Raw genomic sequence first — 20,323 nt, 5'->3', positions numbered from 1 at the left:
GGGAGAAATTTGTCGAAAAGGAGGCGAAGGCGATTGAATGGGCTAAAAATCGGACAAGCTGTCCGGGAAAAAAAAAAAAAAAAGAGGGGGTGGAAAAAGGGACAAAAGGGGTGCAACACGAGGACTTCCCAGGGGGTCACCCATCCTAGTACTACTATCGCCCAAGCACGCTTAATTGCGGAGTTCTGATGGGATCCGGTGCATTAGTGCTGGTATGATCGCACCCGAAGATTAACCGCGACTTTATAGTTTTAAGCAGTAGACGGGGAAAAAAATGAAATTGAATAGAACAGGATAGTCAGAAAATGGTTTAAAAGGGAGAAATTTGTCGAAAAGGAGGCGAAGGCGATTGAATGGGCTAAAAATCGGACAGGCAGTCCGGTGAAAGAAAAAAAAAAGGGGGGTGGAAAAAGGGACAAAAGGGGTGCAACACGAGGACTTCCCAGGGGTTCACCCATCCTAGTACTACTCTTGCCCAACCACGCTTAACTGGGGAGTTCTGATTGGATCCGGTGCATTAGTGCTGGTATGATCGCACCCGAAGATTAACCGCGACTTTATTTTTTGAAGTAGTAGACGGGAAAAAAATGAAATTGAATGGAACAAGATAATCTGGAAATGGTTTAAAAGGGAGAAATTTGTCGAAAAGGAGGTGAAGGCGATTGAATGGGCTAAAAATCGGAAAAGCTGTCCGGGGAAAAAAAACGGGGGGGTGGAAAAAGGGACAAAGGTGGTGCAACACGAGGACTTCCCAGGGGGTCACCCATCCTAGTACTACTCTCGCCTAAGCACGCTTAACTGTGGAGTTCTGATGGATTCGATGCATTAGTGCTGGTAAGATCGCACCCAAAGATTAACCGCGACTTTATTGTTTTAAGCTGTAGACGGGAAAAAAAAAGATATTGAATGGAACAGGATAATCTGGAAATGGTTTAAAAGGGAGAAATTTTTCGGAAAGGAGGCGAAGGCGATTGAATGGGCTAAAAATCGGACCGACAGTCCGGGAAAAAAAAAATAGGGGTGGAAAAAGGCAGAAAAGGGGTGCAACACGAGGACTTCCCAGTGGGTCACCAATCCTAGTACTACTCTCGCCCAAGTACGCTTAACTGCGGAGTTCTGATGGGATCCGGTGCATTAGTGCTGGTATGATCGCACCCGAAGATTAACCGCGACTTTATTCTTTTAAGCAGTAGACGGGAAAAAAAATGAAATTGAATGGAACAAGATAATCTGGAAATGGTTTAAGAGGGAGAAATTTGTCGAGAAGGAGGCGAAGGCGATTGAATGGGCTAAAAATCGGACAAGCTGTCCGGGAAAAAAAAAAGGGGGGGTGGAAAAAGGAACAAAAGGGGTGCAACACGAGGACTTGCCAGGGGGTCACCCATCCTAGTACTACTCTTGCCCAAGCACGCTTAATTGCGAAGTTCGGATGGGAGCCGGTGCATTAGTGCTGGTATGATCGCACCCGAAGATTAACCGCGACTTTATTGTTTTAAGCAGTAGACGGGAAAAAAAATGAAATTGAATGGAACAGGATAATCTGGAAATAGTTTAAAAGGGAGAAATTTGTCGAAAATGAGGCGAAAGAGATTGAATGGGCTAAATATCGGACAGGCTGTCCAGGGAAAAATAAAAAAAAGGGGGGTTGTGGAAAAAGGGACAAAAGGGGTGCAACACGAGGACTTCCCCTGGGGTCACCCATCGTAGTACTACTCTCGCGCAAGGACGGTTAACTGCGGAGTTCGGATGGGATCTGGTGCATTATTGCTGGTATGATCGCACCCCAAGATTAATCGCGACTTTATTGTTTTAAGCAGTAGACGGGAAAAAAAATGAAATTGAATGGAACAGGATAATTTGGAAATGGTTTAAAAGGGTGAAATTTGTCGAAAAGGAGGCGAAGGCGATTGAATGGGCTAAAAATCGGACAGGCTGTCCGGGGAAAAAAAAAAAGGGGGGTGGAAAAAGGAACGAAAGGGGTGCAACACGAGGACTTGCCAGGGGGTCACCCATCCTAGTACTACTCTCACCCAAGCACGCTTAATTGCGGAGTTCTGATGGGATCTGGTGCATTAGTGCTGGTATGATCGCACCCGAAGATTAACCGCGACTTTATTGTTTTAAGCAGCAGACGGGAAAAAAAATGAAATTGAATAGAACAGGATAATCTGGAAACGGTTTAAAAGGGAGAAATTTTTCGGAAAGAAGGCGAAGGCGATTGAATGGGCTAAAAATCGGACAGGCTGTCCGGGAAAAAAAAAAGAAAATGGGGGTGGAAAAAGGGACAAAAGGGGTGCAACACGAGGACTTCCCAGTGGGTCACCCATTCTAGTACAACTCTCGCCTAAGCACGCTTAACTGTGGAGTTCTGATGGGATTCGGTGCATTAGTGCTGGTAAGATCGCACCCGAAGATTAACTGCGACTTTATTGTTTTAAGCAGTAGACGGGAAAAAAATGAAATTGAATACAATAGGATATTCTGGAAATGGTTTAAAAGGGAGAAATTTGTCGGAAAGGAGGCGAAGGCGATTGAATGGGCTAAAAATCGGACAGGCTGTCCGGGAAAAAAAAAAGGGGGGTGGAAAAAGGAACAAAAGGGGTGCAACACGAGGACTTGCCAGGGGGTGACCCATCCTAGTACTACTCTCGCCCAAGCACGCTTAATTGCGAAGTTCGGATGGGATCCGGTGCATTAGTGCTGGTATGATCGCACCCGAAGATTAACTGCGACTTTATTGTTTTAAGCAGTAGACGGGAAAAAAATTAAATTGAATGGAACAGGATAATCTGGAAATGGTTTAAAAGGGAGAAATTTGTCGAAAAGGAGGCGAAGGCGATTGAATTGGCTAAAAATCGGACCGGCTGTCCGGGGAAAAAAAAAAGGGGGGTGGAAAAAGGGACAAAAGTGGTGCAACACGAGGACTTCCCAGGGGGTCACCCATCCTAGTATTACTCTCGCCTGAGCACGCTTAACTGTGGAGTTCTGATGGGATTCGGTGCATTAGTGCTGGTAAGATCGCACCCAAAGATTAATCGCGACTTTATTGTTTTAAGCAGTAGACGGGAAAAAAAATGAAATTGAATGGAACAGGATAATCTGGAAATGGTTTAAAAGGGAGAAATTTGTCGGAAAGGAGGCGAAGGCAATTGAATGGGCTAAAAATCGGACAGGTTGTCCGGGGAAAAAAAAAAGGGGGGTTGAAAAAGGGACAAAAGTGGTGCAACACGAGGACTTCCCAGGGGGTCACCCATCCTAGTACTACTCTCGCCCAAGTACGCTTAACTGTGGAGTTCTGATGGGATCCGGTGCATTAGTGCTGGTATGATCGCACCCGAAGATTAACCGCGACTTTATTGTTTTTTGCAGTAGACGGGAAAAAAAATGAAATTGAATGGAACAGGATAATCTGGAAATGGTTCAAAAGGGAGAAATTTGTCGAAAAGGAGGTAAAGGCGATTGAATGGGCTAAAAATCAGACAGGCTTTCCGGGAAAAAACAAAGGGGGGGGTGGAAAAAGGGACAAAAGGGGTGCAGCACGAGGACTTGCCAGGGGGTCACCCATCCTAGTACTACTCTCGCCCAAGCACGGTTAATTGAGGAGTTCTGATGGGATCCGGTGCATTAGTGCTGGTATGATTGCACTCGAAGATTAACCGCGACTTTATTGTTTTAAGCAGTAGACGGGAAAAAAAATGAAATTGAATGGAACAGGATAATCTGCAAATGGTTTAAAAGGGAGAAATTTGTCGAAAAGGAGGCGAAGGTGATTGAATGGGCTAAATATCGGACAGGCTGTCCAGGGAAAAAAAAAAAAAAAAGAGGGTTGTGGAAAAAGGGACAAAAGGGGTGCAACACGAGGACTTCCCCGGGGGTCACCCATCGTAGTACTACTCTCGCCCAAGCACGCTTAACTGCGGAGTTCGGATGGGATCTGGTGCATTAGTGCTGGTATGATCGCACCAGAAGATTAACCGCGACTTTATTGTTTTTTGCAGTAGACGGGAAAAAAAATGAAATTGAATGGAACAGGATAATCTGGAAATGGTTTAAAAGGGATAAATTTGTCGAAAAGGAGGCGAAGGCGATTGAATGGGCTAAAAATCGGACAGGCTTTCCGGGAAAAAAAAAGTGGGGGGGTGGAAAAAGGGACAAAAGGGGTGCAACACGAGGACTTCCCAGGGGGTCACCCATCCTAGTACTACTCTCGCCCAAGTACGCTTAACTGCGGAGTTCTGATGGGATACGGTGCATTAGTGCTGGTATGATCACACCCGAAGATTAACCGCGACTTTATTGTTTTAAGCAATTGACGGGAAAAAAAATGAAATTGAATGGAACAGGATAATCTGGAAATGGTTTAAGAGGGAGAAATTTGTCGAAAAGGAGGCGAAGGCAATTGAATGGGCTAAATATCGGACAGGCTGTCCAGGGAAAAAAAAAAGGGTGGGCTGTGGAAAAAGGGACAAAAGGGGTGCAACACGAGGACTTCCCCGGGGGTCACCCATCGTAGTACTACTCTCACCCAAGCACGCATAACTGCGGAGTTCGGATGGCATCAGGTGCATTAGTGCTGGTATGATCGCACCCCAAGTTTAATCGCGACTTTATTGTTTTAAGCAGTAGATGGGAAAAAAAATGAAATTGAATGGAACCGGATAATCTGGAAATGGTTTGAAAGGGAGAAATTTGTCGAAAAGGAGGCGATGGCGATTGAATGGGCTAAAAATCGGACAGGCTGTCCGGGGAAAAAAAAAATGGGGGGGGGTGGAAGATGGGATGAAAGGGGTGCAACACGAGGACTTCCCAGGGGGTCACCCATCCTCGTACTACTCACGCCCAAGCACGCATAACTACGGAGTTCTGATGGGATCCGGTGCATTAGTGCTGGTATGATCGCACCCGAAGATTAACCGCGACTTTATTGTTTTTTGCAGTAGACGGGAAAAAAAATGAAATTGAATGGAACAGGATAATCTGGAAATGGTTCAAAAGGGAGAAATTTGTCGAAAAGGAGGTAAAGGAGATTGAATGGGCTAAAAATCAGACAGGCTTTCCGGGAAAAAACAAAGGGGGGGGTGGAAAAAGGGACAAAAGGGGTGCAACACGAGGACTTCCCAGGGGGTCACCCATCCTAGTACTACTCTCGCCCAAGCACGCTTAACTGTGGAGTTCTGACGTGATTCTGTGCATTAGTGCTGGTAAGATTGCACTCGAAGATTAACCACGACTTTATTGTTTTAAGCAGTAGACGGGAAAAAAAAATGAAATTGAATGGAACAGGATAATCTGGAAATGGTTTAAAAGGGAGAAATTTGTCGAAAAGGAGGCGAAGGCGATTGAATGGGCTAAAAATCAGATAGCCTGTCCGGGAAAAAAAAAACGGGGGGGTGCAAAAAGGGACAAAAGGGGTGCAACACGAGGACTTCCCAGGGGGTCACCCATCCTAGTACTACTCTCGCCCAAGTACGCTTAACTGCGGAGTTCTGATGGGATACGGTGCATTAGTGCTGGTATGATCGCACCCGAAGATTAACCGCGACTCTATTGTTTCAAGCTGTCGACGGGAAAAAAAATGAAATTGAATGGAACAGGATAATCTGGAAATGGTTTAAAAGGGAGAAATTTCTCGAAAATGAGGCGAAGGCGATTGAATGGGCTAAAAATCGAACAGGCTGCCCGGGAAAAAAAAAAGGGGGGGGTGTGGAAAAAGGGACAAAAGGGGTGCAACACGAGGACTTCCCAGGGGGTCACCCATCCTAGTACTACTCTCGCCCAAGCACGCTTAACTGCGAAGTTCTGACGGGGTCCGTTGCATTAGTGCTGGTATGATCGCACCCGAAGATTATTCGCGACTTTATTGTTTTAAGCAATAGACGGGAAAAAAAATGAAATTGAATGGAACAGGATAATCTGGAAATGCTTTAAAAGGGAGAAATTTGTCGAAAAGGAGGCGAAGGCGATTGAATGGGCTAAAAATCGGACAAGTTGTTCGGGGAAAAAAAAAATGGGGGGTTGGAAAAAGGGACAAAAGGGGTACAACACGAGGACTTTCCAGGGGGTCACCCATACTAGCACTACTCTCGCCCAAGCACGCTTAACTGCGGAGTTCTGATGGGATCCGGGGCAGTAGTGCCGTTATGATCGCACCCGAAGATTAACCGCAACTTTATTGTTTTAAGAAGTAGACAGGAAAAAAAATGAAATTTAATGGAACAGGATAATCTGGAAATGGTTTAAAAGGGAGAAATTTGTCGAAAAGGATGCGAAGGAGAATGAATGGGCTAAAAATCGGACAGGCTGTCCGGGGAAAAAAAAAATGAGGGTGGCCGAAAAAGGGACAAAAGGGGTGCAACTCAAGGACTTGCCAGGGGGTCAGCCATCCTAGTACTACTCTAGCCTAAGCACGCTTAACTGCAGAGTTCTGATGGGATCCGGTGCATTACTGCTGGTATGATCGCACCCGATGATTAACCGCGACTCTATTGTTTTAAGCTGTAGACGGGAAAAAAAATTAAATTGAATGGAACAGGATAATATGGAAATGGTTTAAAAGGGAGAAATTTCTCGAAAATGAGGCGAAGGCGATTGAATGGGCTAAAAATCGGACAGGCTGTCCGGGGAAAAAAAAGGCAGAGGGGGTGGAAAAAGGGGCAAAAGGGGTGCAACACGAGGACTTCCCAAGGGGTCACCCATCTTAGTACTACTCTCGCCCAAGCACGCTTAACTGCGAAGTTCTAACGGGGTCCGTTGCATTAGTGCTGGATGATCGCACCCGAAGATTAATCGCGACCTTATTGTTTTAAGCAGTGGATGGGAAAAACAATGAAATTGAATGGAACAGGATAATCTGGAAATGGTTTAAAAGGGAGAAATTTGTCGAAAAGGAGGCGAAGGCGATTGAATGGGCTAAAAATAGGACAGGCTGTCCGGGAAAAAAAAAAGAAAAGGGGGGGGGTGGAAATAGGGACAAAAGAGGTGCAACACGAGGACTTCCCAGTGGGTCACCCTTCCTAGTACTACTCTCGCCCAAGCACGCTTAACTGCGGAGTTCTGATGGGATCCGGTGCAGTAGTGCTGGTATGATCGCACCCGAAGATTAACCGCGACTTTATTGTTTTAAGCAGTAGACGGGAAAAAAAATGAAATTTAATGGAACAGGATAATCTGGAAATGGTTTAAAAGGGAGAAATTTGTCGAAAAGGAGGCGAAGGCGAATGAATGGGCTAAAAATCGGACAGGCTGTCCGGGGGAAAAAAAAAAAGGAGGGGGGTCGAAAAAGGGACAAAAGGGGTGCAACTCGAGAACTTGCCAGGGGGTCAGCCATCCTAATACTACTCTCGCCCAAGCACGCTTAACTGCGGAGTTCTGATGGGATCCGGTGCATTAGTGCTGGTATGATCGCACCCGAAGATTAACCGCGACTTTATTGTTTTAAGCAGTAGACGGGAAAAAAAATGAAATTGAATGGAGCAGGATAATCTGGAAATGGTTTAAAAGGGAGAAATTTGTCGAAAAGGAGGCGAAGGCGATTGAATGGGCTAAAAATAGGACAGGCTGTCCGGGAAAAAAAAAAGAAATGGGGGTGGAAAAAGGGACAAAAGGGGTGCAACACGAGGACTTCCCAGGGGGTCACCCATCCTAGTACTACTCTCGCCCAAGCACGCTTAACTGCGGAGTTCTGATGGGATCCGGTGCATTAGTGCTAGTATGATCGCACCCGAAGATTAACCGCGACTTTACTGTTTTAAGCAGTAGACGGAAAAAAAAATGAAATTGAATGGAACATGATAATCTGGAAATGGTATAAAAGGGAGAAAATTGTCGAAAATGAGGCGAAGGCGATTGAATGGGCTAACAATCGGACAGGCTGTCCGGGAAAAAAAAAGAAAATGGCGGGGTGGAAAGAGGGACAAAAGGGGTGCAACACGAGGACTTCCCAGGGGGTCACCCGTCCTAGTACTACTCTCGCCCAAGCACGCTTAACTGCAGTGTTCTGATGGGATCCAGTGCATTAGTGTTGGTATGATCGCACCCGAAGATTAACTCCGACTTTATTGTTTTAAGCAGTAGACGGGAAAAAAAATGAAATTGAATGGAGCAGGATAATCTGGAAATGGTTTAAAAGGGAGAAATTTGTCGAAAAGGAGGCGAAGCCAACTGAATGGGCTAAAAATCGGACAGGCTGTACGGGGAAAAAAAAAGGGGGGGGCGGAAAAAGGGACAAAAGGGGTGCAACACGAGAACTTGCAAGGGGGTCAGCCATCCTAGTACTACTCTCGCCCAAGCACGCTTAACTGCAGTGTTCTGATGGGATCCAGTGCATTAGTGTTGGTATGATCGCACCCGAAGATTAACTCCGACTTTATTGTTTTAAGCAGTAGACGGGAAAAAAAATGAAATTGAATGGAGCAGGATAATCTGGAAATGGTTTAAAAGGGAGAAATTTGTCGAAAAGGAGGCGAAGCCAATTGAATGGGCTAAAAATCGGACAGGCTGTACGGGGAAAAAAAAAGGGGGGGGCGGAAAAAGGGACAAAAGGGGTGCAACACGAGAACTTGCAAGGGGGTCAGCCATCCTAGTACTACTCTCGCCCAAGCACGCTTAACTGCGGAGCTCTGATGGGATCCGGTGCATTAGTGCTCGTATGATCGCACCCGAAGATTAACCGCGACTTTATTGTTTTAAGCAGTAGACGGGAAAAAAAATGAAATTGAATGGAACAGGATAATCAGGAAATGGTTTAAAAGGGAGAAATTTGTCGAAAAGGGGGCGAAGGCGATTGAATGGGCTAAAAATCGGACAGGCTGTTCGGGGGAAAAAAAAAATGGGGGGGAGGGTGGAAAAATGGACAAAAGGGGTGCAACACGAGGACTTCCCAGCGGGTCACCCGTCCTAGTACTACTCTCGCCCAAGAACGCTTAACTACGGAGTTCTGATGGGATCCGGCGCATTAGTGCTGGTAAGATTGCACCCGAAGATTAACCGCGACTTTATTTTTTTAAGCAGTAGACGGGAAAAAAAATGAAATTGAATGGAATAGGATAATCTGGAAATGGTTTAAACGGGAGAAATTTGTCGAAAAGGAGGCGAAGGCGATTGAATGGGCTAAAAATCGGGCAGGCTTTCCGGGAAAAATAAAAAGGGGGGGTGGAAAAAGGGACAAAAGGGGTGCAACACAAGGACTTCCCAGGGGGTCACCCATCCTAGTACTACTCTCGCCCAAGCACGCTTAACTGCGAAGTTCTGACGGGGTCCGTTGCATTAGTGCTGGTATGATCGCACCCGAAGATTGTTCGCGACTTTATTGTTTTAAGCAGTAGACGGGAAAAAAAATGAAATTGAATGGAACAGGATAATCTGGAAATGCTTTAAAAGGGAGAAATTTGTCGAAAAGGAGGCGAAGGCGATTGAATGGCCTAGAAATCCGACAGGTTGTCCGGGGAAAAAAAAAATGGGGGGTTGGAAAAAGGGACAAAAGGGGTGCAACACGAGGACTTTCCAGGGGGTCACCCATACTAGTACTACTCTCGCCCAAGCACGCTTAACTGCGGAGTTCTGATGGGATCCGGGGCAGTAGTGCCGTTATGATCGCACCCGAAGATTAACCGCAACTTTATTGTTTTAAGTAGTAGACAGGAAAAAAAATGAAATTTAATGGAACTGGATAATCTGGAAATGGTTTAAAAGGAAGAAATTTGTCGAAAATGAGGCGAAGGCGAATGAATGGGCTAAAAATCGGACAGGATGTCCGGGGAAAAAAAAAAAAAAAAGTAGGGTGGCCGAAAAAGGGACAAAAGGGGTGCAACTCAAGGACTTGCCAGGGGGTCAGCCATCCTAGTACTACTCTAGCCTAAGCACGCTTAACTGCAGAGTTCTGATGGGATCCGGTGCATTAGTGCTGGTATGATCGCACCCGAAGATAACTCGCGACTTTATTGTTTTAAGCAGTAGACGGGAAAAAAAATGAAATTGATTGGAACAGGATAATCAGCAAATGGTTTAAAAGGGAGAAATTTGTCGAAAAGGGGGCGAAGGCGATTGAATGGGCTATAAATCGGACAGGCTGTCCGAGGAAAAGAAAAAAAGGGGGGGGAGGGTGGAAAAAGGGGCAAAAGGGGTGCAACACGAGGACTTCCCAGCGGGTCAACCGTCCTAGTACTACTCTCGCCCAAGCTCGCTTAACTGTGGAGTTCTGTTGGGATCCGGTGCATTAGTGCTGGTATGATCGCACCCGAAGATTAACCGCGACTTTATTGTTTTAACCAGTAGACGGGAAAAAATATGAAATTGAATGGAACAGGATAATCTGGAAATAGTTTAAAAGGGAGAAATTTGTCGAAAAGGAGGCAAAGGCGATTGAATGGGCGAAAAATCGGACAGGCTGTCCGGGGAAAAAAATAAATAAAGGCGGGGTGGAAAAGGGGACAAAAGTGGTGCAACACGAGGACTTCCCAGGGGGTCACCCATCCTACTACTAGTCTCGCCCAAGCACGCTAAACTGCGGAGTTCTGATCGGATCCGGTGCATTACTGCTTGTATGATCGCACCCGAAGATTAACCGCGACTTCATTATTTTAAGCAGTAGACCGGAAAAAAAATGAAATTGAATGGAACAGGATAATCTGGAAATGTTTTGAAAGGGAGAAATTTGTCGAAAAGGAGGCGAAGGCGATTGAATGGGCTAAAAATCGGACAGGCTGTCCGGGGAAAAAAATAAAATAAAGGGGGCGTGGAAAAGGTGACAAAAGGGGTGCAACACGAGGACTTCCCCGGGGGTCACCCATCCTAGTACTACTCTCGCCCAAGCACGCTTAATTGCGGAGTTCTGATGGGATCCGGTGCATCAGTGCCAGTATCATCGCAACCGAAGATTAACCCCGACTTTATTGTTTTAAGCAGTAGACCGGAAAAAAATGAAATTGAATGGAACAGGATAATCTGGAAATGGTTTGAAAGTGAGAAATTTGTCGAAAATGAGGCAAAGGCGATAGAATGGGATAAAAATCGGACAGGCTGCCCCGAGAAAAAAAAAAGTGGGGGGTGGAAAAAGGGGCAAAATGGGTGCAACACGAGGACTTCCCATGGGGTTACCCATCCCAGTACTACTCTCGCCCAAGCACGCTTAATGGCGGAGTTCTGATGGGATCCGGTGCATTAGTGCTGGTATGATCGCACCCGAAGATTAACCGCGACTTTATTGTTTTAAGCAGTCGATGGGAAAAAAAATGAAATTGAATGGAACAGGATAATTTGGAAATGGTTTAAAAGGGAGGAATTTGTCGAAAAGTAGGCGAAGGCGAATGAATGGGCTAAAAATCGTACAGGCTGTCCGGGGAAAAAAAAAATAGGAGGGGGTCGAAAAAGGGACAAAAGGGGTGCAACTCGAGGACTTCCCAGGGGGTCACCCATCCTAGTACTACTCTCCCCCAAGCACGCTTAACTGCGGAGTTCTGATGGGATCCGGTGGATTAGTGCTGGTATGATCGCACCCGAAGATTAACCGCGACTTTATTGTTTTAGGCATTAGACGGGAAAAAAAATGAAATTGAATGGAACAGGATAATCTGGAAATGGTTTAAAAGGGAGAAATTTGTCGAAAAGGAGGCGAAGGCGATTGAATGGGCTAAAAATCAGACAGGCTGTCCGGGGAAAAAAAATAAAAAGGGGGGGGGGGTTGGAAAAAGGGACAAAAGGGGTGCAACACGAGGACTTCCCAGGGCGTCACCCATCCTAGTACTACTCTCGCCCAAGCACGCTTAACTGCGGAGTTCTGACGGGATCCGGTGCACTAGTGCTGGTATGATCGCACCCGAAAATTAACCACGGCTCAATTGTTTTAAGCTGTAGACGGGAAAAAAATGAAATTGAATGGAACAGGATAATCTGGAAATGGTTTAAAAGGGAGAAATTTCTCGACAATGAGGCGAAGGCAATTGAATGGGCTAAAAATCGGACAGGCTGTCCGGGGAAAAAAAAAAGGGGGGGTGTGGAAAAAGGGGCAAAAGGGGTGCAACACAAGGACTTCCCAAGGGGTCACCCATCCTAGTACTACTCTCGCCCAAGCACGCTTAACTGGGAAGTTCTGACGGGGTCCGTTGCATTAGTGCTGGTATGATCGCACCCGAAGATTAATCGCGACTTTATTGTTTTAAGCAGTAGACTGGAAAAAAAATGAAATTGAATGGAACAGGATAATCTGGAAATGGTTTAAAAGGGAGAAATTTGTCAAAAAGGAGGCGAAGGCGATTGAATGGGCTAAAAATCGGACAGGCTGTCCGGGGAAAAAAAAAAGGGGGGGGGGTTGGAAAAAGGGACAAAAGGGGTGCAACACGAGGACTTCCCAGGGGGTCACCCATCCTAGTACTAGTCTCGGCCAAGCGCGCTTAACTGCGGAGTTCTGATGGGATCCGGTGCATTTGTGCTGGTATGATCGCACCCGAAGATTAACCGCGACTCTATTGTTTTAAGCTGTAGACGGGAAAAAAAATGAAATTGAATAGAATAGGATATTCTGGAAATGGTTTAAAAGGGAGAAATTTCTCGAAAATGAGGCGAAGGCGATTGAATGGGCTAAAAATCGGACAGGCTGTCTGGGGAAAAAAAAAAAAAGGAGGGGGGTCGAAAAAGGGACTAAAGGGGTGCAACTCGAGGACTTCCCAGGGGGTCAGCCATCCTAGTACTACTCTCGCCCAAGCACGCTCAACTGCGGAGTTCTGATGGGATCCGGTGCATTAGTGCTGGTATGATCGCACCCGAAGATTAACCGCGACTTTATTGTTTTAAGCAATAGACTGGAAAAAAAATGAAACTGAATGGAACAGGATAATCTGGAAATGGTTTAAAAGGGAGAAATTTGTCGAAAACGAGGCGAAGGCGATTGAATGGGCTAAAAATCGGATAGGCTGTCCGGGAAAAAAAAAGGAAATGGGGGGTGGAAAATAGGACAAAAAGGGTGCAACACGAGGACTTCCCAGGGGGTCACCCATCCTAGTACTACTCTCGCCCAAGCACGCTTAACTGCGGAGTTCTGATGGGATCCAGTGAATTGGTGCTGGTATGATCGCACCCGAAGATTAACTGCGACTTTATTGTTTTAAGCAGTAGACGGGAAAAAAATGAAATTGAATGGAACATGGTAATCTGGAAATGGTTTAAAAGGGAGAAATTTGTCGAAAAGAAGGCGAAGGCGATTGAATGGGCTAAAAATCGGACAGGCTGTCCGGGAAAAAAAAAAACAAGGGGGGGGCGGTGGAAAAAGGGACAAAAGAGGTGCAACACGAGGACTTCCCTGGGGGTCACCCATCCTAGTACTACTCTCGCCCAAGCACGCTTAACTGCGGAGTTCTGATGGGATCCGGTGCATTAGTGCTGGTATGATCGCACCCGAAGATTAATCGCGATTTTATTGTTTTAAGCAGTAGACGGGAAAAAAAATGAAATTGAATGGAACATGGTAATCTGGAAATCGTTTAAAAGGGGGAAATTTGTCGAAAAGGAGGCGAAGGCGATTGAATGGGCTAAAAATCGGACAGGCTGCCCTGGAAAAAAAAAAGAAAAAGGGGGGGAGGTGGAAAAAGGGACAAAAGGGGTGCAACACGAGGACTTCTCGGGGGGTCACCCATCCTAGTACTACTCTCGCCCAAGCACGCTTAACTGTGGAGTTCTGATGGGATCCGGTGCATTAGTGTTGGTATGATCGCACCCGAAGATTAACCGCGACTTTATTGTTTTAAGCAGTTGACGGGAAAAAAAATGAAATTGAATGGAACAGGATAATCAGGAAATGGTTTAAAAGGGAGAAATTTGTCGAAAAGGGGGCGAAAGCGAATGAATGGGCTAAAAATCGGACAGGCTGTCCGGGGAAAAAAAAAAGGGGGGGGAAGGGTGCAAAAAGGGACAAAAGGGGTGCAACACGGGGACTTCCCAGCGGGTCACCCGTCCTAGTACTACTCTCGCCCAAGCACGCATAACTGCGGAGTTCTAATGGGATCCGGTGCATTAGTGCTGGTATGATCGCACCCGAAGATTAACCGCGACTTTATTGTTTTAAGCAGTAGACGGGAAAAAAATGAAATTGAATGGAATAGGATAATCTGGAAATGGTTCAAAAGGGAGAGATTTGTCGACAATTAGGCGAAGGAGATTGAATGGGCTAAAAATCGGACAGGCTTTCCGGGGAAAAAAAAAAGAAAAAGGGGGGGGTGGAAAAAGGGACAAAAGGCCGGCAACACGAGGACTTCCCAGGGGGTCACCCATCCTAATACTACTCTCACCCAAGCACGCTTAACGGCGGAGTTCTGAGGGGATCCGTTGCATTAGTGCTGGTATGATCGCACTAGAAGATTAGCCGCGACTTTATTGTTTTAAGCAGTAGACGGGAAAAAAAGTGAAATTGAATGGAAAATGATAATCTGGAAATGGTTTAAATGGGAGAAATTTGTCGAAAAGGAGGCGAAGGCGATTGAATGGGCTAAAAATCGGACAGGCCGTCCGGGGAAAAAAAAAAAGGGGGGGCGGTGCAAAAAACGACAAAATGGTTGCAACACGAGGACTTCCCAGGGGGTCACCCATCCTAGTACTACTCTCGGCCAAGCACGCTTAACCGCGGAGTTCTGATGGGATCCGGTGCATTAGTGCTGGTATGATCGCCCCCGAAGATTAATAGCGATTTTATTGTTTTAAGCAGTAGACGGGAAAAAAAAATGAAACCGAATGGAACAGGATAATCTGGAAATGGTTTAAAAGGGAGAAATTTGTGGAAAATGAGCCGAAGGCGATTGAATGGGCTAAAAATCGGACACGCTGTCCGGGAAAAAAAAAAGGGGGGGAGGGAGGAAAAAGGGACAAAAGGGGTGCAACACGCGGACTTCCCAGGGGGTCACCCATCCTAGTTCTACTCTTGCCCACGCACGCTTATCTGCGGTGTTCTACTGGGATCCGGTGCATTAGTGCTGGTATGATCGCACCTGAAGATTAACCGCGACTTTATTGTTTTAACCAATAGACGGGAAAAAAATGAAATTGAATGGAACAGGATAATCTGGAAATGGTTTAAATGGGAGAAATTTGTCGAAAAGGAGGCGAAGGCGATTGAATGGGCTAAAAATCGGACAGGCAGTCCGGGGAAAAAAAAAGGGGGGGTGGAAAAAAGGACAAAAGGGGTGCAACACGAGGACTTCCCAGGGGGTCACCCATTCTGGTACTACTCTCGCCCAACCACGCTTAACTGCGGAGTTCTGATGGGATCCGGTGCATTAGTGCTGGTATGATCGCACCCGAAGATTAACCGCGACTTTATTGTTTTAAGCATTAGACGGGAAAAAAAATGAAATTGAATGGAACAGGATAATCTGGAAATGGTTTAAAAGGGAGAAATTTGTCGAAAAGGAGGTGAAGGAGATTGAATGGGCTAAAAATCGGACAGGCTGTCCGGGCAAAAAAAAAAAGAGGGGGGGTGGAAAAAGGGACAAAAGGGGTGCAACACGAGGACTTCCCAGGGGGTCGCCCATCGTAGTACCACTCTCGCCCAAGAACGCTTAACTGCGGAGTTCTGATGGGATCCGGTGCATTAGTGCTGGTACGATCGCACCCGAAGATTAACCGCGACTTTATTGTTTTAAGGAGTAGACGGGAAAAAAATGAAATTGAATGGAACAGGATAATCTGGAAATGGTTTAAAAGGGAGAAATTTTTCGAAATGGAGGCGAAGCCGATTGAATGGGCTCAAAATCGGACAGGCTGTCCGGGGAAAAAAAAAAGGGGGGTGGAAAAAGGAACAAAAGGGGTGCAACACGAGGACTTCCCAGGGGGTCAGCCATCCTAGTACTACTCTCGCCCAAGAACGCTGAACTGCGGAGTTCTGATGGGATCCGGTGCGTTAGTGCTGGTATGATCGCACCTGAAGATTAACCGCGACTTTATTGTTTTAACCAATAGACGGGAAAAAAATGAAATTGAATGGAACAGGATAATCTGGAAATGGTTTAAATGGGAGAAATTTGTCGAAAAGGAGGCGAAGGCGATTGAATGGGCTAAAAATCGGACAGGCTGTCCGGGGAAAAAAAAAAGGGGGGTGGAAAAAAGGACAAAAGGGGTGCAACACGAGGACTTCCCAGGGGTTCACCCATCCTAGTACGACTCTCACCCAACCACGCTTAACTGCGGAGTTCTGATGGGATCCGGTGCATTAGTGCTGGTATGATCGCACCCGAAGATTAACCGCGACTTTCTTGTTTTAAGCAGTAGACGGGAAAAAAAATAAAATTGAATGGAACAGGATAATCTGGAAATGGTTTAAAAGGGAGAAATTTGTCGAAAAGGAGGCGAAGGCGAGTGAATGGGCTAAAAATCGGACAGGCTATCCCGGGAAAAAAAAAAGGAGGGGGTGGAAAAAGGGACAAAAGGGGTGCAACACGAGGACTTCCCAGGGGGTCACCCATCCTAGTACTACTCTCGCCCAAGCACGCTTAACTGTGTAATTCTGATGGGATCCGGTGCAGTAGTGCTGGTATGATCGCACCCGAAGATTAGTCACGACTTTATTGTTTTAAGCAGTAGACGGGAAAAAAATGAAATTGAATGGAACATGGTAATCTGGAAATCGTTTAAAAGGGGGAAATTTGTCGAAAAGGAGGCGAAGGCGATTGAATGGGCTAAAAATCGGACAGGCTGCCCTGGAAAAAAAAAAGAAAAAGGGGGGGAGGTGGAAAAAGGGACAAAAGGGGTGCAACACGAGGACTTCTCGGGGGGTCACCCATCCTAGTACTACTCTCGCCCAAGCACGCTTAACTGTGGAGTTCTGATGGGATCCGGTGCATTAGTGTTGGTATGATCGCACCCGAAGATTAACCGCGACTTTATTGTTTTAAGCAGTTGACGGGAAAAAAAATGAAATTGAATGGAACAGGATAATCAGGAAATGGTTTAAAAGGGAGAAATTTGTCGAAAAGGGGGCGAAAGCGAATGAATGGGCTAAAAATCGGACAGGCTGTCCGGGGAAAAAAAAAAGGGGGGGGGAAGGGTGCAAAAAGGGACAAAAGGGGTGCAACACGGGGACTTCCCAGCGGGTCACCCGTCCTAGTACTACTCTCGCCCAAGCACGCATAACTGCGGAGTTCTGATGGGATCCGGTGCATTAGTGCTGGTATGATCGCACCCGAAGATTAACCGCGACTTTATTGTTTTAAGCAGTAGACGGGAAAAAAATGAAATTGAATGGAATAGGATAATCTGGAAATGGTTCAAAAGGGAGAGATTTGTCGACAATGAGGCGAAGGAGATTGAATGGGCTAAAAATCGGACAGGCTTTCCGGGGAAAAAAAAAAGAAAAAGGGGGGGGTGGAAAAAGGGACAAAAGGGCGGCAACACGAGGACTTCCCAGGGGGTCACCCATCCTAATACTACTCTCACCCAAGCACGCTTAACGGCGGAGTTCTGAGGGGATCCGTTGCATTAGTGCTGGTATGATCGCACTAGAAGATTAGCCGCGACTTTATTGTTTTAAGCAGTAGACGGGAAAAAAAGTGAAATTGAATGGAACATGATAATCTGGAAATGGTTTAAATGGGAGAAATTTGTCGAAAAGGAGGCGAAGGCGAGTGAATGGGCTAAAAATCAGACAGGCTATCCCGGGAAAAAAAAAAGGAGGGGGTGGAAAAAGGGACAAAAGGGGTGCAACACGAGAACTTCCCAGGGGGTCACCCATCCTAGTACTACTCTCGCCCAAGCACGCTTAATTGTGTAATTCTGATGGGATCCGGTGCAGTAGTGCTGGTATGATCGCACCCGAAGATTAGTCACGACTTTATTGTTTTAAGCAGTAGACGGGAAAAAAATGAAATTGAATGGAACTGGATAATCTGGAAATGGTTTAAAAGGGATAAATTTGTCGAAAAGGAGGCGAAGGCGATTGAATGGGCTAACAATCGGACAGGTTGTCCGGGGGAAAAAAAAGGGGGGGTGGAAAAAGGGACAATAGGGGTGCAACACGAGGACTTCCCAGGGGCTCACCCATCCTATTACTACTCTCGCCCAAGCACGCTTAACTGCGGAGTTATGATGGGATCCGGTGCAGTAGTGCTGGTATGATCGCACCCGAAGATTAACCGCGACTTTATTGTTTTAAGCAGTAGACGGGAGAAAAAATGAAATTTAATGGAACAGGATAATCTGGAAATGGTTTAAAAGGGAGAAATTTGTCGAAAAGAAGGCGAAGGCGAATGAATGGGCTAAAAATCGGACAGGCTGTCCAGGGAAAAAAAAAAAAAGGAGGGGGGTCGAAAAAGGGACTAAAGGGGTGCTACTCGAGGACTTCCCAGGGGGTCAGCCATCCTAGTACTACTCTCGCACAAGCACGCTTAACTGTGGAGTTCTGATGGGATCCGGTGCATTAGTACTGGTATGATCGCACCCGAAGATTAACCGCGACTTTATTGTTTTAAGCAGTAGACGGGAAAAAAATTGAAATTGAATGGAACAGGATAATCTGGAAATGTTTTAAAAGGGAGAAATTTGTCGAAAAGGAGGCGAGGCGATTGAATGGGCTCAAAATCGGACAACCTGTCCGGGGGAAAAAAAAATGGGGGGGGAGTGGAAAAAGGGACAAAAGGGGTGCAACACGAGGACATCCTAGGGGGTCACCCATCCCAGTACTACTCTCGCCCAAACACGCTTATCTGCGGAGTTCTGATGGGATCCGGTGCATTAGTGCTGGTATGATCGCAACCGAAGATTAACCGCGACTTTATTGTTTTAAGCAGTAGACGGGAAAAAAAATGAAATTGAATGGAACAGGATAATCTGGAAATGGTTTAAAAGGGAGAAATTTGTCGAAAATGAGCCGAAGGCGATTGAATGGGCTAAAAATCGGACAGGCTGTCCGGGAAAAAAAAAAAAAGGGGGGGGGGGCGGAAAAAGGGACAAAAGGGGTGCAACACGAGGACTTCAGAGGGGGTCACCCATCCTAGTACTACTCTTGCCAAAGCACGCTTAACTGCGGAGTTCTGATAGGATCCGGTGCATTAGTGCTGGTACGATCGCACCCGAAGATTAACTGCGACTTTATTGTTTTAAGCATTAGACGGGAAAAAAAAAGAAATTGAATGGAACAGGATAATCTGGAAATGGTTTAAAAGGGAGAAATTTGTCGAAAAGGTGGCGAAGGCGATTGAATGGGATAAAAATCGGAAAGGCTGTCCGGGGAAAAAAAAAAACGGGGGGGGGGGGCGAGTGGAAAAAGGGACTAAAGGGGTGCAACACGAGGACTTCCTAGGGGGTCACCCATCCCAGCAATACTCTCGCCCAAGGACGCTTAACTGCACAGTTCTGATGGGATCCGGTGCATTAGTGCAGGTATGATTGCACGCGAAGATTAACCGCGACTTTATTGTTTTACGCGGTAGACGGGAAAAAAAATGAAATTGAATGGAACAGGATAATCCGGAAATGGTTTAAAAGGGAGAAATTTGTCGAAAAGGAGGCGAAGGCGATTGAATGGGCTAAAAATCGGACAGCCTGTCCGGGGAAAAAAAAAAGAAAAAGGGGGGGTGGAAAAAGGGACAAAAGGGCGGCAACACGAGGGTTCCCAGTGGGTCACCCATCCTAATACTACTCTCGCCCAAGCACGCTTATCGGCGGAGTTCTGAGGGGATCCGTTGCATTAGTGCTGGTATGATCGCACTAGAAGATTAACCGCGACTTTATTGTTTTAAGTAGCAGACGGGAAAAAAAGTGAAATTGAATGGAACATGATAATCTGGAAATGGTTTAAATGGGAGAAATTTGTCGAAAAGGAGGAGAAGGCGATTGAATGGGCTAAAAATCGGACAGGCCGTCCGGGAAAAAAAAAAAATAGGAGGGGCGGTGGAAAAAGCGACAAATGGGGTGCAACACGAGGACTTCCCAGGGGGTCACCCATCCTAGTACCACTCTCGGCCAAGCACGCTTAACCGCGGAGTTCTGATGGGATCCAGTGCATTAGTGCTGGTATGATCGCACCCGAAGATTAATCGCGATTTTATTGTTTTAAGTAGTAGACGGGAAAAAAATTGAAACTGAATGGAACAGGATAATCTAGAAATGGTTTAAAAGGGAGAAATTTGTCCAAAAGGAGGCGAAGGCGATTGAATGGGCTAAAAATCGGAACACCTGTCCGGGGGAAACAAAAAAATGGGGGAGTGGAAAAATGGACAAAAGGGGTGCAACACGAGGACATCCCAGGGGGTCACCATCCCCGTACTACTCTCGCCCAAGCACGCTTAACTGCGGAGTTCTGATGGGATCCGGTGGATTAGTGCTGGTATGATCGCACCCGAAGATTAAC

The 20,323-nt window shown here is 46.2% G+C and overlaps 56 non-coding genes and 9 pseudogenes across 56 annotated transcripts; all 65 read right to left on the bottom strand.

Annotated features, from left to right (window-relative positions):
- Positions 1-107: 107 nt before the first annotated feature.
- LOC145810995 (5S ribosomal RNA) lies at positions 108-226 on the bottom strand. Its single transcript, XR_014354545.1, has one exon. It is a non-coding gene; the product is annotated as a 5S ribosomal RNA (ribosomal RNA).
- Positions 227-421: 195 nt separating this feature from the next.
- LOC145812277 (5S ribosomal RNA) lies at positions 422-540 on the bottom strand. The gene has a single exon (XR_014355812.1). It is a non-coding gene; the product is annotated as a 5S ribosomal RNA (ribosomal RNA).
- Positions 541-730: 190 nt separating this feature from the next.
- On the bottom strand, positions 731-848 carry LOC114275890 (5S ribosomal RNA; annotated as a pseudogene).
- A 190-nt stretch (positions 849-1,038) lies between these two features.
- Positions 1,039-1,157, bottom strand: LOC114275896 (5S ribosomal RNA). Its single transcript, XR_003633928.2, has one exon. It is a non-coding gene; the product is annotated as a 5S ribosomal RNA (ribosomal RNA).
- Positions 1,158-1,348: 191 nt separating this feature from the next.
- LOC114275861 (5S ribosomal RNA) lies at positions 1,349-1,467 on the bottom strand. Its single transcript, XR_003633894.2, has one exon. It is a non-coding gene; the product is annotated as a 5S ribosomal RNA (ribosomal RNA).
- Positions 1,468-1,665: 198 nt separating this feature from the next.
- Positions 1,666-1,784, bottom strand: LOC114275888 (5S ribosomal RNA). The gene has a single exon (XR_003633919.2). It is a non-coding gene; the product is annotated as a 5S ribosomal RNA (ribosomal RNA).
- Positions 1,785-1,976: 192 nt separating this feature from the next.
- On the bottom strand, positions 1,977-2,095 carry LOC114275972 (5S ribosomal RNA). The gene has a single exon (XR_003634000.2). It is a non-coding gene; the product is annotated as a 5S ribosomal RNA (ribosomal RNA).
- A 195-nt stretch (positions 2,096-2,290) lies between these two features.
- On the bottom strand, positions 2,291-2,409 carry LOC114275849 (5S ribosomal RNA). The gene has a single exon (XR_003633883.2). It is a non-coding gene; the product is annotated as a 5S ribosomal RNA (ribosomal RNA).
- Positions 2,410-2,598: 189 nt separating this feature from the next.
- Positions 2,599-2,717, bottom strand: LOC114275934 (5S ribosomal RNA). Its single transcript, XR_003633963.2, has one exon. It is a non-coding gene; the product is annotated as a 5S ribosomal RNA (ribosomal RNA).
- A 190-nt stretch (positions 2,718-2,907) lies between these two features.
- On the bottom strand, positions 2,908-3,026 carry LOC114275823 (5S ribosomal RNA). Its single transcript, XR_003633857.2, has one exon. It is a non-coding gene; the product is annotated as a 5S ribosomal RNA (ribosomal RNA).
- Positions 3,027-3,217: 191 nt separating this feature from the next.
- On the bottom strand, positions 3,218-3,336 carry LOC114275963 (5S ribosomal RNA). The gene has a single exon (XR_003633991.2). It is a non-coding gene; the product is annotated as a 5S ribosomal RNA (ribosomal RNA).
- A 192-nt stretch (positions 3,337-3,528) lies between these two features.
- On the bottom strand, positions 3,529-3,647 carry LOC114276056 (5S ribosomal RNA). Its single transcript, XR_003634059.2, has one exon. It is a non-coding gene; the product is annotated as a 5S ribosomal RNA (ribosomal RNA).
- Positions 3,648-3,846: 199 nt separating this feature from the next.
- LOC114275894 (5S ribosomal RNA) lies at positions 3,847-3,965 on the bottom strand. Its single transcript, XR_003633926.2, has one exon. It is a non-coding gene; the product is annotated as a 5S ribosomal RNA (ribosomal RNA).
- Positions 3,966-4,157: 192 nt separating this feature from the next.
- Positions 4,158-4,276, bottom strand: LOC114275783 (5S ribosomal RNA). The gene has a single exon (XR_003633819.2). It is a non-coding gene; the product is annotated as a 5S ribosomal RNA (ribosomal RNA).
- A 195-nt stretch (positions 4,277-4,471) lies between these two features.
- On the bottom strand, positions 4,472-4,590 carry LOC114276014 (5S ribosomal RNA). Its single transcript, XR_014355764.1, has one exon. It is a non-coding gene; the product is annotated as a 5S ribosomal RNA (ribosomal RNA).
- A 195-nt stretch (positions 4,591-4,785) lies between these two features.
- Positions 4,786-4,904, bottom strand: LOC114275799 (5S ribosomal RNA). The gene has a single exon (XR_003633834.2). It is a non-coding gene; the product is annotated as a 5S ribosomal RNA (ribosomal RNA).
- Positions 4,905-5,096: 192 nt separating this feature from the next.
- LOC114275984 (5S ribosomal RNA) lies at positions 5,097-5,215 on the bottom strand. Its single transcript, XR_003634011.2, has one exon. It is a non-coding gene; the product is annotated as a 5S ribosomal RNA (ribosomal RNA).
- A 193-nt stretch (positions 5,216-5,408) lies between these two features.
- On the bottom strand, positions 5,409-5,527 carry LOC114275805 (5S ribosomal RNA). Its single transcript, XR_003633840.1, has one exon. It is a non-coding gene; the product is annotated as a 5S ribosomal RNA (ribosomal RNA).
- Positions 5,528-5,721: 194 nt separating this feature from the next.
- Positions 5,722-5,840, bottom strand: LOC114275962 (5S ribosomal RNA). Its single transcript, XR_003633990.2, has one exon. It is a non-coding gene; the product is annotated as a 5S ribosomal RNA (ribosomal RNA).
- Positions 5,841-6,033: 193 nt separating this feature from the next.
- On the bottom strand, positions 6,034-6,152 carry LOC114276013 (5S ribosomal RNA). The gene has a single exon (XR_014355795.1). It is a non-coding gene; the product is annotated as a 5S ribosomal RNA (ribosomal RNA).
- Positions 6,153-6,346: 194 nt separating this feature from the next.
- Positions 6,347-6,465, bottom strand: LOC114275925 (5S ribosomal RNA; annotated as a pseudogene).
- A 194-nt stretch (positions 6,466-6,659) lies between these two features.
- LOC114276000 (5S ribosomal RNA) lies at positions 6,660-6,777 on the bottom strand. Its single transcript, XR_003634030.2, has one exon. It is a non-coding gene; the product is annotated as a 5S ribosomal RNA (ribosomal RNA).
- A 198-nt stretch (positions 6,778-6,975) lies between these two features.
- LOC114276002 (5S ribosomal RNA) lies at positions 6,976-7,094 on the bottom strand. The gene has a single exon (XR_003634033.2). It is a non-coding gene; the product is annotated as a 5S ribosomal RNA (ribosomal RNA).
- A 196-nt stretch (positions 7,095-7,290) lies between these two features.
- LOC114275865 (5S ribosomal RNA) lies at positions 7,291-7,409 on the bottom strand. The gene has a single exon (XR_003633898.2). It is a non-coding gene; the product is annotated as a 5S ribosomal RNA (ribosomal RNA).
- Positions 7,410-7,603: 194 nt separating this feature from the next.
- LOC114275876 (5S ribosomal RNA) lies at positions 7,604-7,722 on the bottom strand. Its single transcript, XR_003633908.2, has one exon. It is a non-coding gene; the product is annotated as a 5S ribosomal RNA (ribosomal RNA).
- A 196-nt stretch (positions 7,723-7,918) lies between these two features.
- LOC114275983 (5S ribosomal RNA) lies at positions 7,919-8,037 on the bottom strand. The gene has a single exon (XR_003634010.2). It is a non-coding gene; the product is annotated as a 5S ribosomal RNA (ribosomal RNA).
- A 192-nt stretch (positions 8,038-8,229) lies between these two features.
- Positions 8,230-8,348, bottom strand: LOC114275932 (5S ribosomal RNA; annotated as a pseudogene).
- A 192-nt stretch (positions 8,349-8,540) lies between these two features.
- LOC114275989 (5S ribosomal RNA) lies at positions 8,541-8,659 on the bottom strand. Its single transcript, XR_003634017.2, has one exon. It is a non-coding gene; the product is annotated as a 5S ribosomal RNA (ribosomal RNA).
- A 198-nt stretch (positions 8,660-8,857) lies between these two features.
- Positions 8,858-8,976, bottom strand: LOC114275951 (5S ribosomal RNA). Its single transcript, XR_003633980.2, has one exon. It is a non-coding gene; the product is annotated as a 5S ribosomal RNA (ribosomal RNA).
- Positions 8,977-9,168: 192 nt separating this feature from the next.
- Positions 9,169-9,287, bottom strand: LOC114275875 (5S ribosomal RNA). The gene has a single exon (XR_003633907.2). It is a non-coding gene; the product is annotated as a 5S ribosomal RNA (ribosomal RNA).
- A 193-nt stretch (positions 9,288-9,480) lies between these two features.
- LOC114275798 (5S ribosomal RNA) lies at positions 9,481-9,599 on the bottom strand. Its single transcript, XR_003633833.2, has one exon. It is a non-coding gene; the product is annotated as a 5S ribosomal RNA (ribosomal RNA).
- Positions 9,600-9,799: 200 nt separating this feature from the next.
- On the bottom strand, positions 9,800-9,918 carry LOC114275892 (5S ribosomal RNA). The gene has a single exon (XR_003633924.2). It is a non-coding gene; the product is annotated as a 5S ribosomal RNA (ribosomal RNA).
- Positions 9,919-10,117: 199 nt separating this feature from the next.
- Positions 10,118-10,236, bottom strand: LOC114275904 (5S ribosomal RNA). Its single transcript, XR_003633935.2, has one exon. It is a non-coding gene; the product is annotated as a 5S ribosomal RNA (ribosomal RNA).
- A 197-nt stretch (positions 10,237-10,433) lies between these two features.
- On the bottom strand, positions 10,434-10,552 carry LOC114275882 (5S ribosomal RNA; annotated as a pseudogene).
- Positions 10,553-10,750: 198 nt separating this feature from the next.
- Positions 10,751-10,869, bottom strand: LOC114275874 (5S ribosomal RNA). Its single transcript, XR_003633906.2, has one exon. It is a non-coding gene; the product is annotated as a 5S ribosomal RNA (ribosomal RNA).
- Positions 10,870-11,061: 192 nt separating this feature from the next.
- LOC114275802 (5S ribosomal RNA) lies at positions 11,062-11,180 on the bottom strand. Its single transcript, XR_003633837.2, has one exon. It is a non-coding gene; the product is annotated as a 5S ribosomal RNA (ribosomal RNA).
- A 195-nt stretch (positions 11,181-11,375) lies between these two features.
- Positions 11,376-11,494, bottom strand: LOC114275918 (5S ribosomal RNA). Its single transcript, XR_003633948.2, has one exon. It is a non-coding gene; the product is annotated as a 5S ribosomal RNA (ribosomal RNA).
- A 201-nt stretch (positions 11,495-11,695) lies between these two features.
- Positions 11,696-11,814, bottom strand: LOC114275815 (5S ribosomal RNA). Its single transcript, XR_003633850.2, has one exon. It is a non-coding gene; the product is annotated as a 5S ribosomal RNA (ribosomal RNA).
- A 193-nt stretch (positions 11,815-12,007) lies between these two features.
- On the bottom strand, positions 12,008-12,126 carry LOC114275939 (5S ribosomal RNA). Its single transcript, XR_003633968.2, has one exon. It is a non-coding gene; the product is annotated as a 5S ribosomal RNA (ribosomal RNA).
- Positions 12,127-12,322: 196 nt separating this feature from the next.
- LOC114275974 (5S ribosomal RNA) lies at positions 12,323-12,441 on the bottom strand. Its single transcript, XR_003634002.2, has one exon. It is a non-coding gene; the product is annotated as a 5S ribosomal RNA (ribosomal RNA).
- Positions 12,442-12,638: 197 nt separating this feature from the next.
- Positions 12,639-12,757, bottom strand: LOC114275873 (5S ribosomal RNA). Its single transcript, XR_003633905.2, has one exon. It is a non-coding gene; the product is annotated as a 5S ribosomal RNA (ribosomal RNA).
- Positions 12,758-12,952: 195 nt separating this feature from the next.
- On the bottom strand, positions 12,953-13,071 carry LOC114275804 (5S ribosomal RNA). Its single transcript, XR_003633839.2, has one exon. It is a non-coding gene; the product is annotated as a 5S ribosomal RNA (ribosomal RNA).
- A 198-nt stretch (positions 13,072-13,269) lies between these two features.
- On the bottom strand, positions 13,270-13,388 carry LOC114276046 (5S ribosomal RNA). The gene has a single exon (XR_003634049.2). It is a non-coding gene; the product is annotated as a 5S ribosomal RNA (ribosomal RNA).
- A 200-nt stretch (positions 13,389-13,588) lies between these two features.
- On the bottom strand, positions 13,589-13,707 carry LOC114275801 (5S ribosomal RNA). The gene has a single exon (XR_003633836.2). It is a non-coding gene; the product is annotated as a 5S ribosomal RNA (ribosomal RNA).
- Positions 13,708-13,905: 198 nt separating this feature from the next.
- LOC114275973 (5S ribosomal RNA) lies at positions 13,906-14,024 on the bottom strand. Its single transcript, XR_003634001.2, has one exon. It is a non-coding gene; the product is annotated as a 5S ribosomal RNA (ribosomal RNA).
- Positions 14,025-14,222: 198 nt separating this feature from the next.
- Positions 14,223-14,341, bottom strand: LOC114275778 (5S ribosomal RNA; annotated as a pseudogene).
- A 196-nt stretch (positions 14,342-14,537) lies between these two features.
- Positions 14,538-14,656, bottom strand: LOC114276050 (5S ribosomal RNA). Its single transcript, XR_003634053.2, has one exon. It is a non-coding gene; the product is annotated as a 5S ribosomal RNA (ribosomal RNA).
- Positions 14,657-14,852: 196 nt separating this feature from the next.
- Positions 14,853-14,971, bottom strand: LOC145812351 (5S ribosomal RNA; annotated as a pseudogene).
- A 190-nt stretch (positions 14,972-15,161) lies between these two features.
- On the bottom strand, positions 15,162-15,280 carry LOC145810762 (5S ribosomal RNA). Its single transcript, XR_014354318.1, has one exon. It is a non-coding gene; the product is annotated as a 5S ribosomal RNA (ribosomal RNA).
- A 195-nt stretch (positions 15,281-15,475) lies between these two features.
- LOC145811369 (5S ribosomal RNA) lies at positions 15,476-15,594 on the bottom strand. The gene has a single exon (XR_014354912.1). It is a non-coding gene; the product is annotated as a 5S ribosomal RNA (ribosomal RNA).
- Positions 15,595-15,784: 190 nt separating this feature from the next.
- On the bottom strand, positions 15,785-15,903 carry LOC145811788 (5S ribosomal RNA). The gene has a single exon (XR_014355321.1). It is a non-coding gene; the product is annotated as a 5S ribosomal RNA (ribosomal RNA).
- A 190-nt stretch (positions 15,904-16,093) lies between these two features.
- LOC145811965 (5S ribosomal RNA) lies at positions 16,094-16,212 on the bottom strand. The gene has a single exon (XR_014355493.1). It is a non-coding gene; the product is annotated as a 5S ribosomal RNA (ribosomal RNA).
- A 193-nt stretch (positions 16,213-16,405) lies between these two features.
- On the bottom strand, positions 16,406-16,524 carry LOC145811622 (5S ribosomal RNA). The gene has a single exon (XR_014355160.1). It is a non-coding gene; the product is annotated as a 5S ribosomal RNA (ribosomal RNA).
- Positions 16,525-16,723: 199 nt separating this feature from the next.
- LOC145811010 (5S ribosomal RNA) lies at positions 16,724-16,842 on the bottom strand. The gene has a single exon (XR_014354560.1). It is a non-coding gene; the product is annotated as a 5S ribosomal RNA (ribosomal RNA).
- A 199-nt stretch (positions 16,843-17,041) lies between these two features.
- On the bottom strand, positions 17,042-17,160 carry LOC145811272 (5S ribosomal RNA). Its single transcript, XR_014354816.1, has one exon. It is a non-coding gene; the product is annotated as a 5S ribosomal RNA (ribosomal RNA).
- Positions 17,161-17,358: 198 nt separating this feature from the next.
- LOC145812328 (5S ribosomal RNA) lies at positions 17,359-17,477 on the bottom strand (annotated as a pseudogene).
- A 193-nt stretch (positions 17,478-17,670) lies between these two features.
- LOC145811974 (5S ribosomal RNA) lies at positions 17,671-17,789 on the bottom strand. The gene has a single exon (XR_014355502.1). It is a non-coding gene; the product is annotated as a 5S ribosomal RNA (ribosomal RNA).
- A 190-nt stretch (positions 17,790-17,979) lies between these two features.
- Positions 17,980-18,098, bottom strand: LOC145812063 (5S ribosomal RNA). Its single transcript, XR_014355589.1, has one exon. It is a non-coding gene; the product is annotated as a 5S ribosomal RNA (ribosomal RNA).
- A 197-nt stretch (positions 18,099-18,295) lies between these two features.
- Positions 18,296-18,414, bottom strand: LOC145812149 (5S ribosomal RNA). Its single transcript, XR_014355673.1, has one exon. It is a non-coding gene; the product is annotated as a 5S ribosomal RNA (ribosomal RNA).
- Positions 18,415-18,609: 195 nt separating this feature from the next.
- Positions 18,610-18,728, bottom strand: LOC145811846 (5S ribosomal RNA). The gene has a single exon (XR_014355377.1). It is a non-coding gene; the product is annotated as a 5S ribosomal RNA (ribosomal RNA).
- Positions 18,729-18,926: 198 nt separating this feature from the next.
- LOC145812150 (5S ribosomal RNA) lies at positions 18,927-19,045 on the bottom strand. Its single transcript, XR_014355674.1, has one exon. It is a non-coding gene; the product is annotated as a 5S ribosomal RNA (ribosomal RNA).
- Positions 19,046-19,248: 203 nt separating this feature from the next.
- On the bottom strand, positions 19,249-19,367 carry LOC145812353 (5S ribosomal RNA; annotated as a pseudogene).
- A 198-nt stretch (positions 19,368-19,565) lies between these two features.
- On the bottom strand, positions 19,566-19,683 carry LOC145812367 (5S ribosomal RNA; annotated as a pseudogene).
- Positions 19,684-19,881: 198 nt separating this feature from the next.
- On the bottom strand, positions 19,882-20,000 carry LOC145811471 (5S ribosomal RNA). The gene has a single exon (XR_014355011.1). It is a non-coding gene; the product is annotated as a 5S ribosomal RNA (ribosomal RNA).
- A 195-nt stretch (positions 20,001-20,195) lies between these two features.
- On the bottom strand, positions 20,196-20,313 carry LOC145811986 (5S ribosomal RNA). The gene has a single exon (XR_014355513.1). It is a non-coding gene; the product is annotated as a 5S ribosomal RNA (ribosomal RNA).
- Between the last annotated feature and the right edge of the window lie 10 nt (positions 20,314-20,323).

Source organism: Camellia sinensis, chromosome 14, assembly GCF_055761805.1.
Source record: "Camellia sinensis isolate YWXY chromosome 14, ASM5576180v1, whole genome shotgun sequence".
Taxonomy (NCBI): domain Eukaryota; kingdom Viridiplantae; phylum Streptophyta; class Magnoliopsida; order Ericales; family Theaceae; genus Camellia; species Camellia sinensis.
Note: the sequence above shows the minus strand (reverse complement) of the source record. Positions and strands in the feature narration are given on the sequence as shown.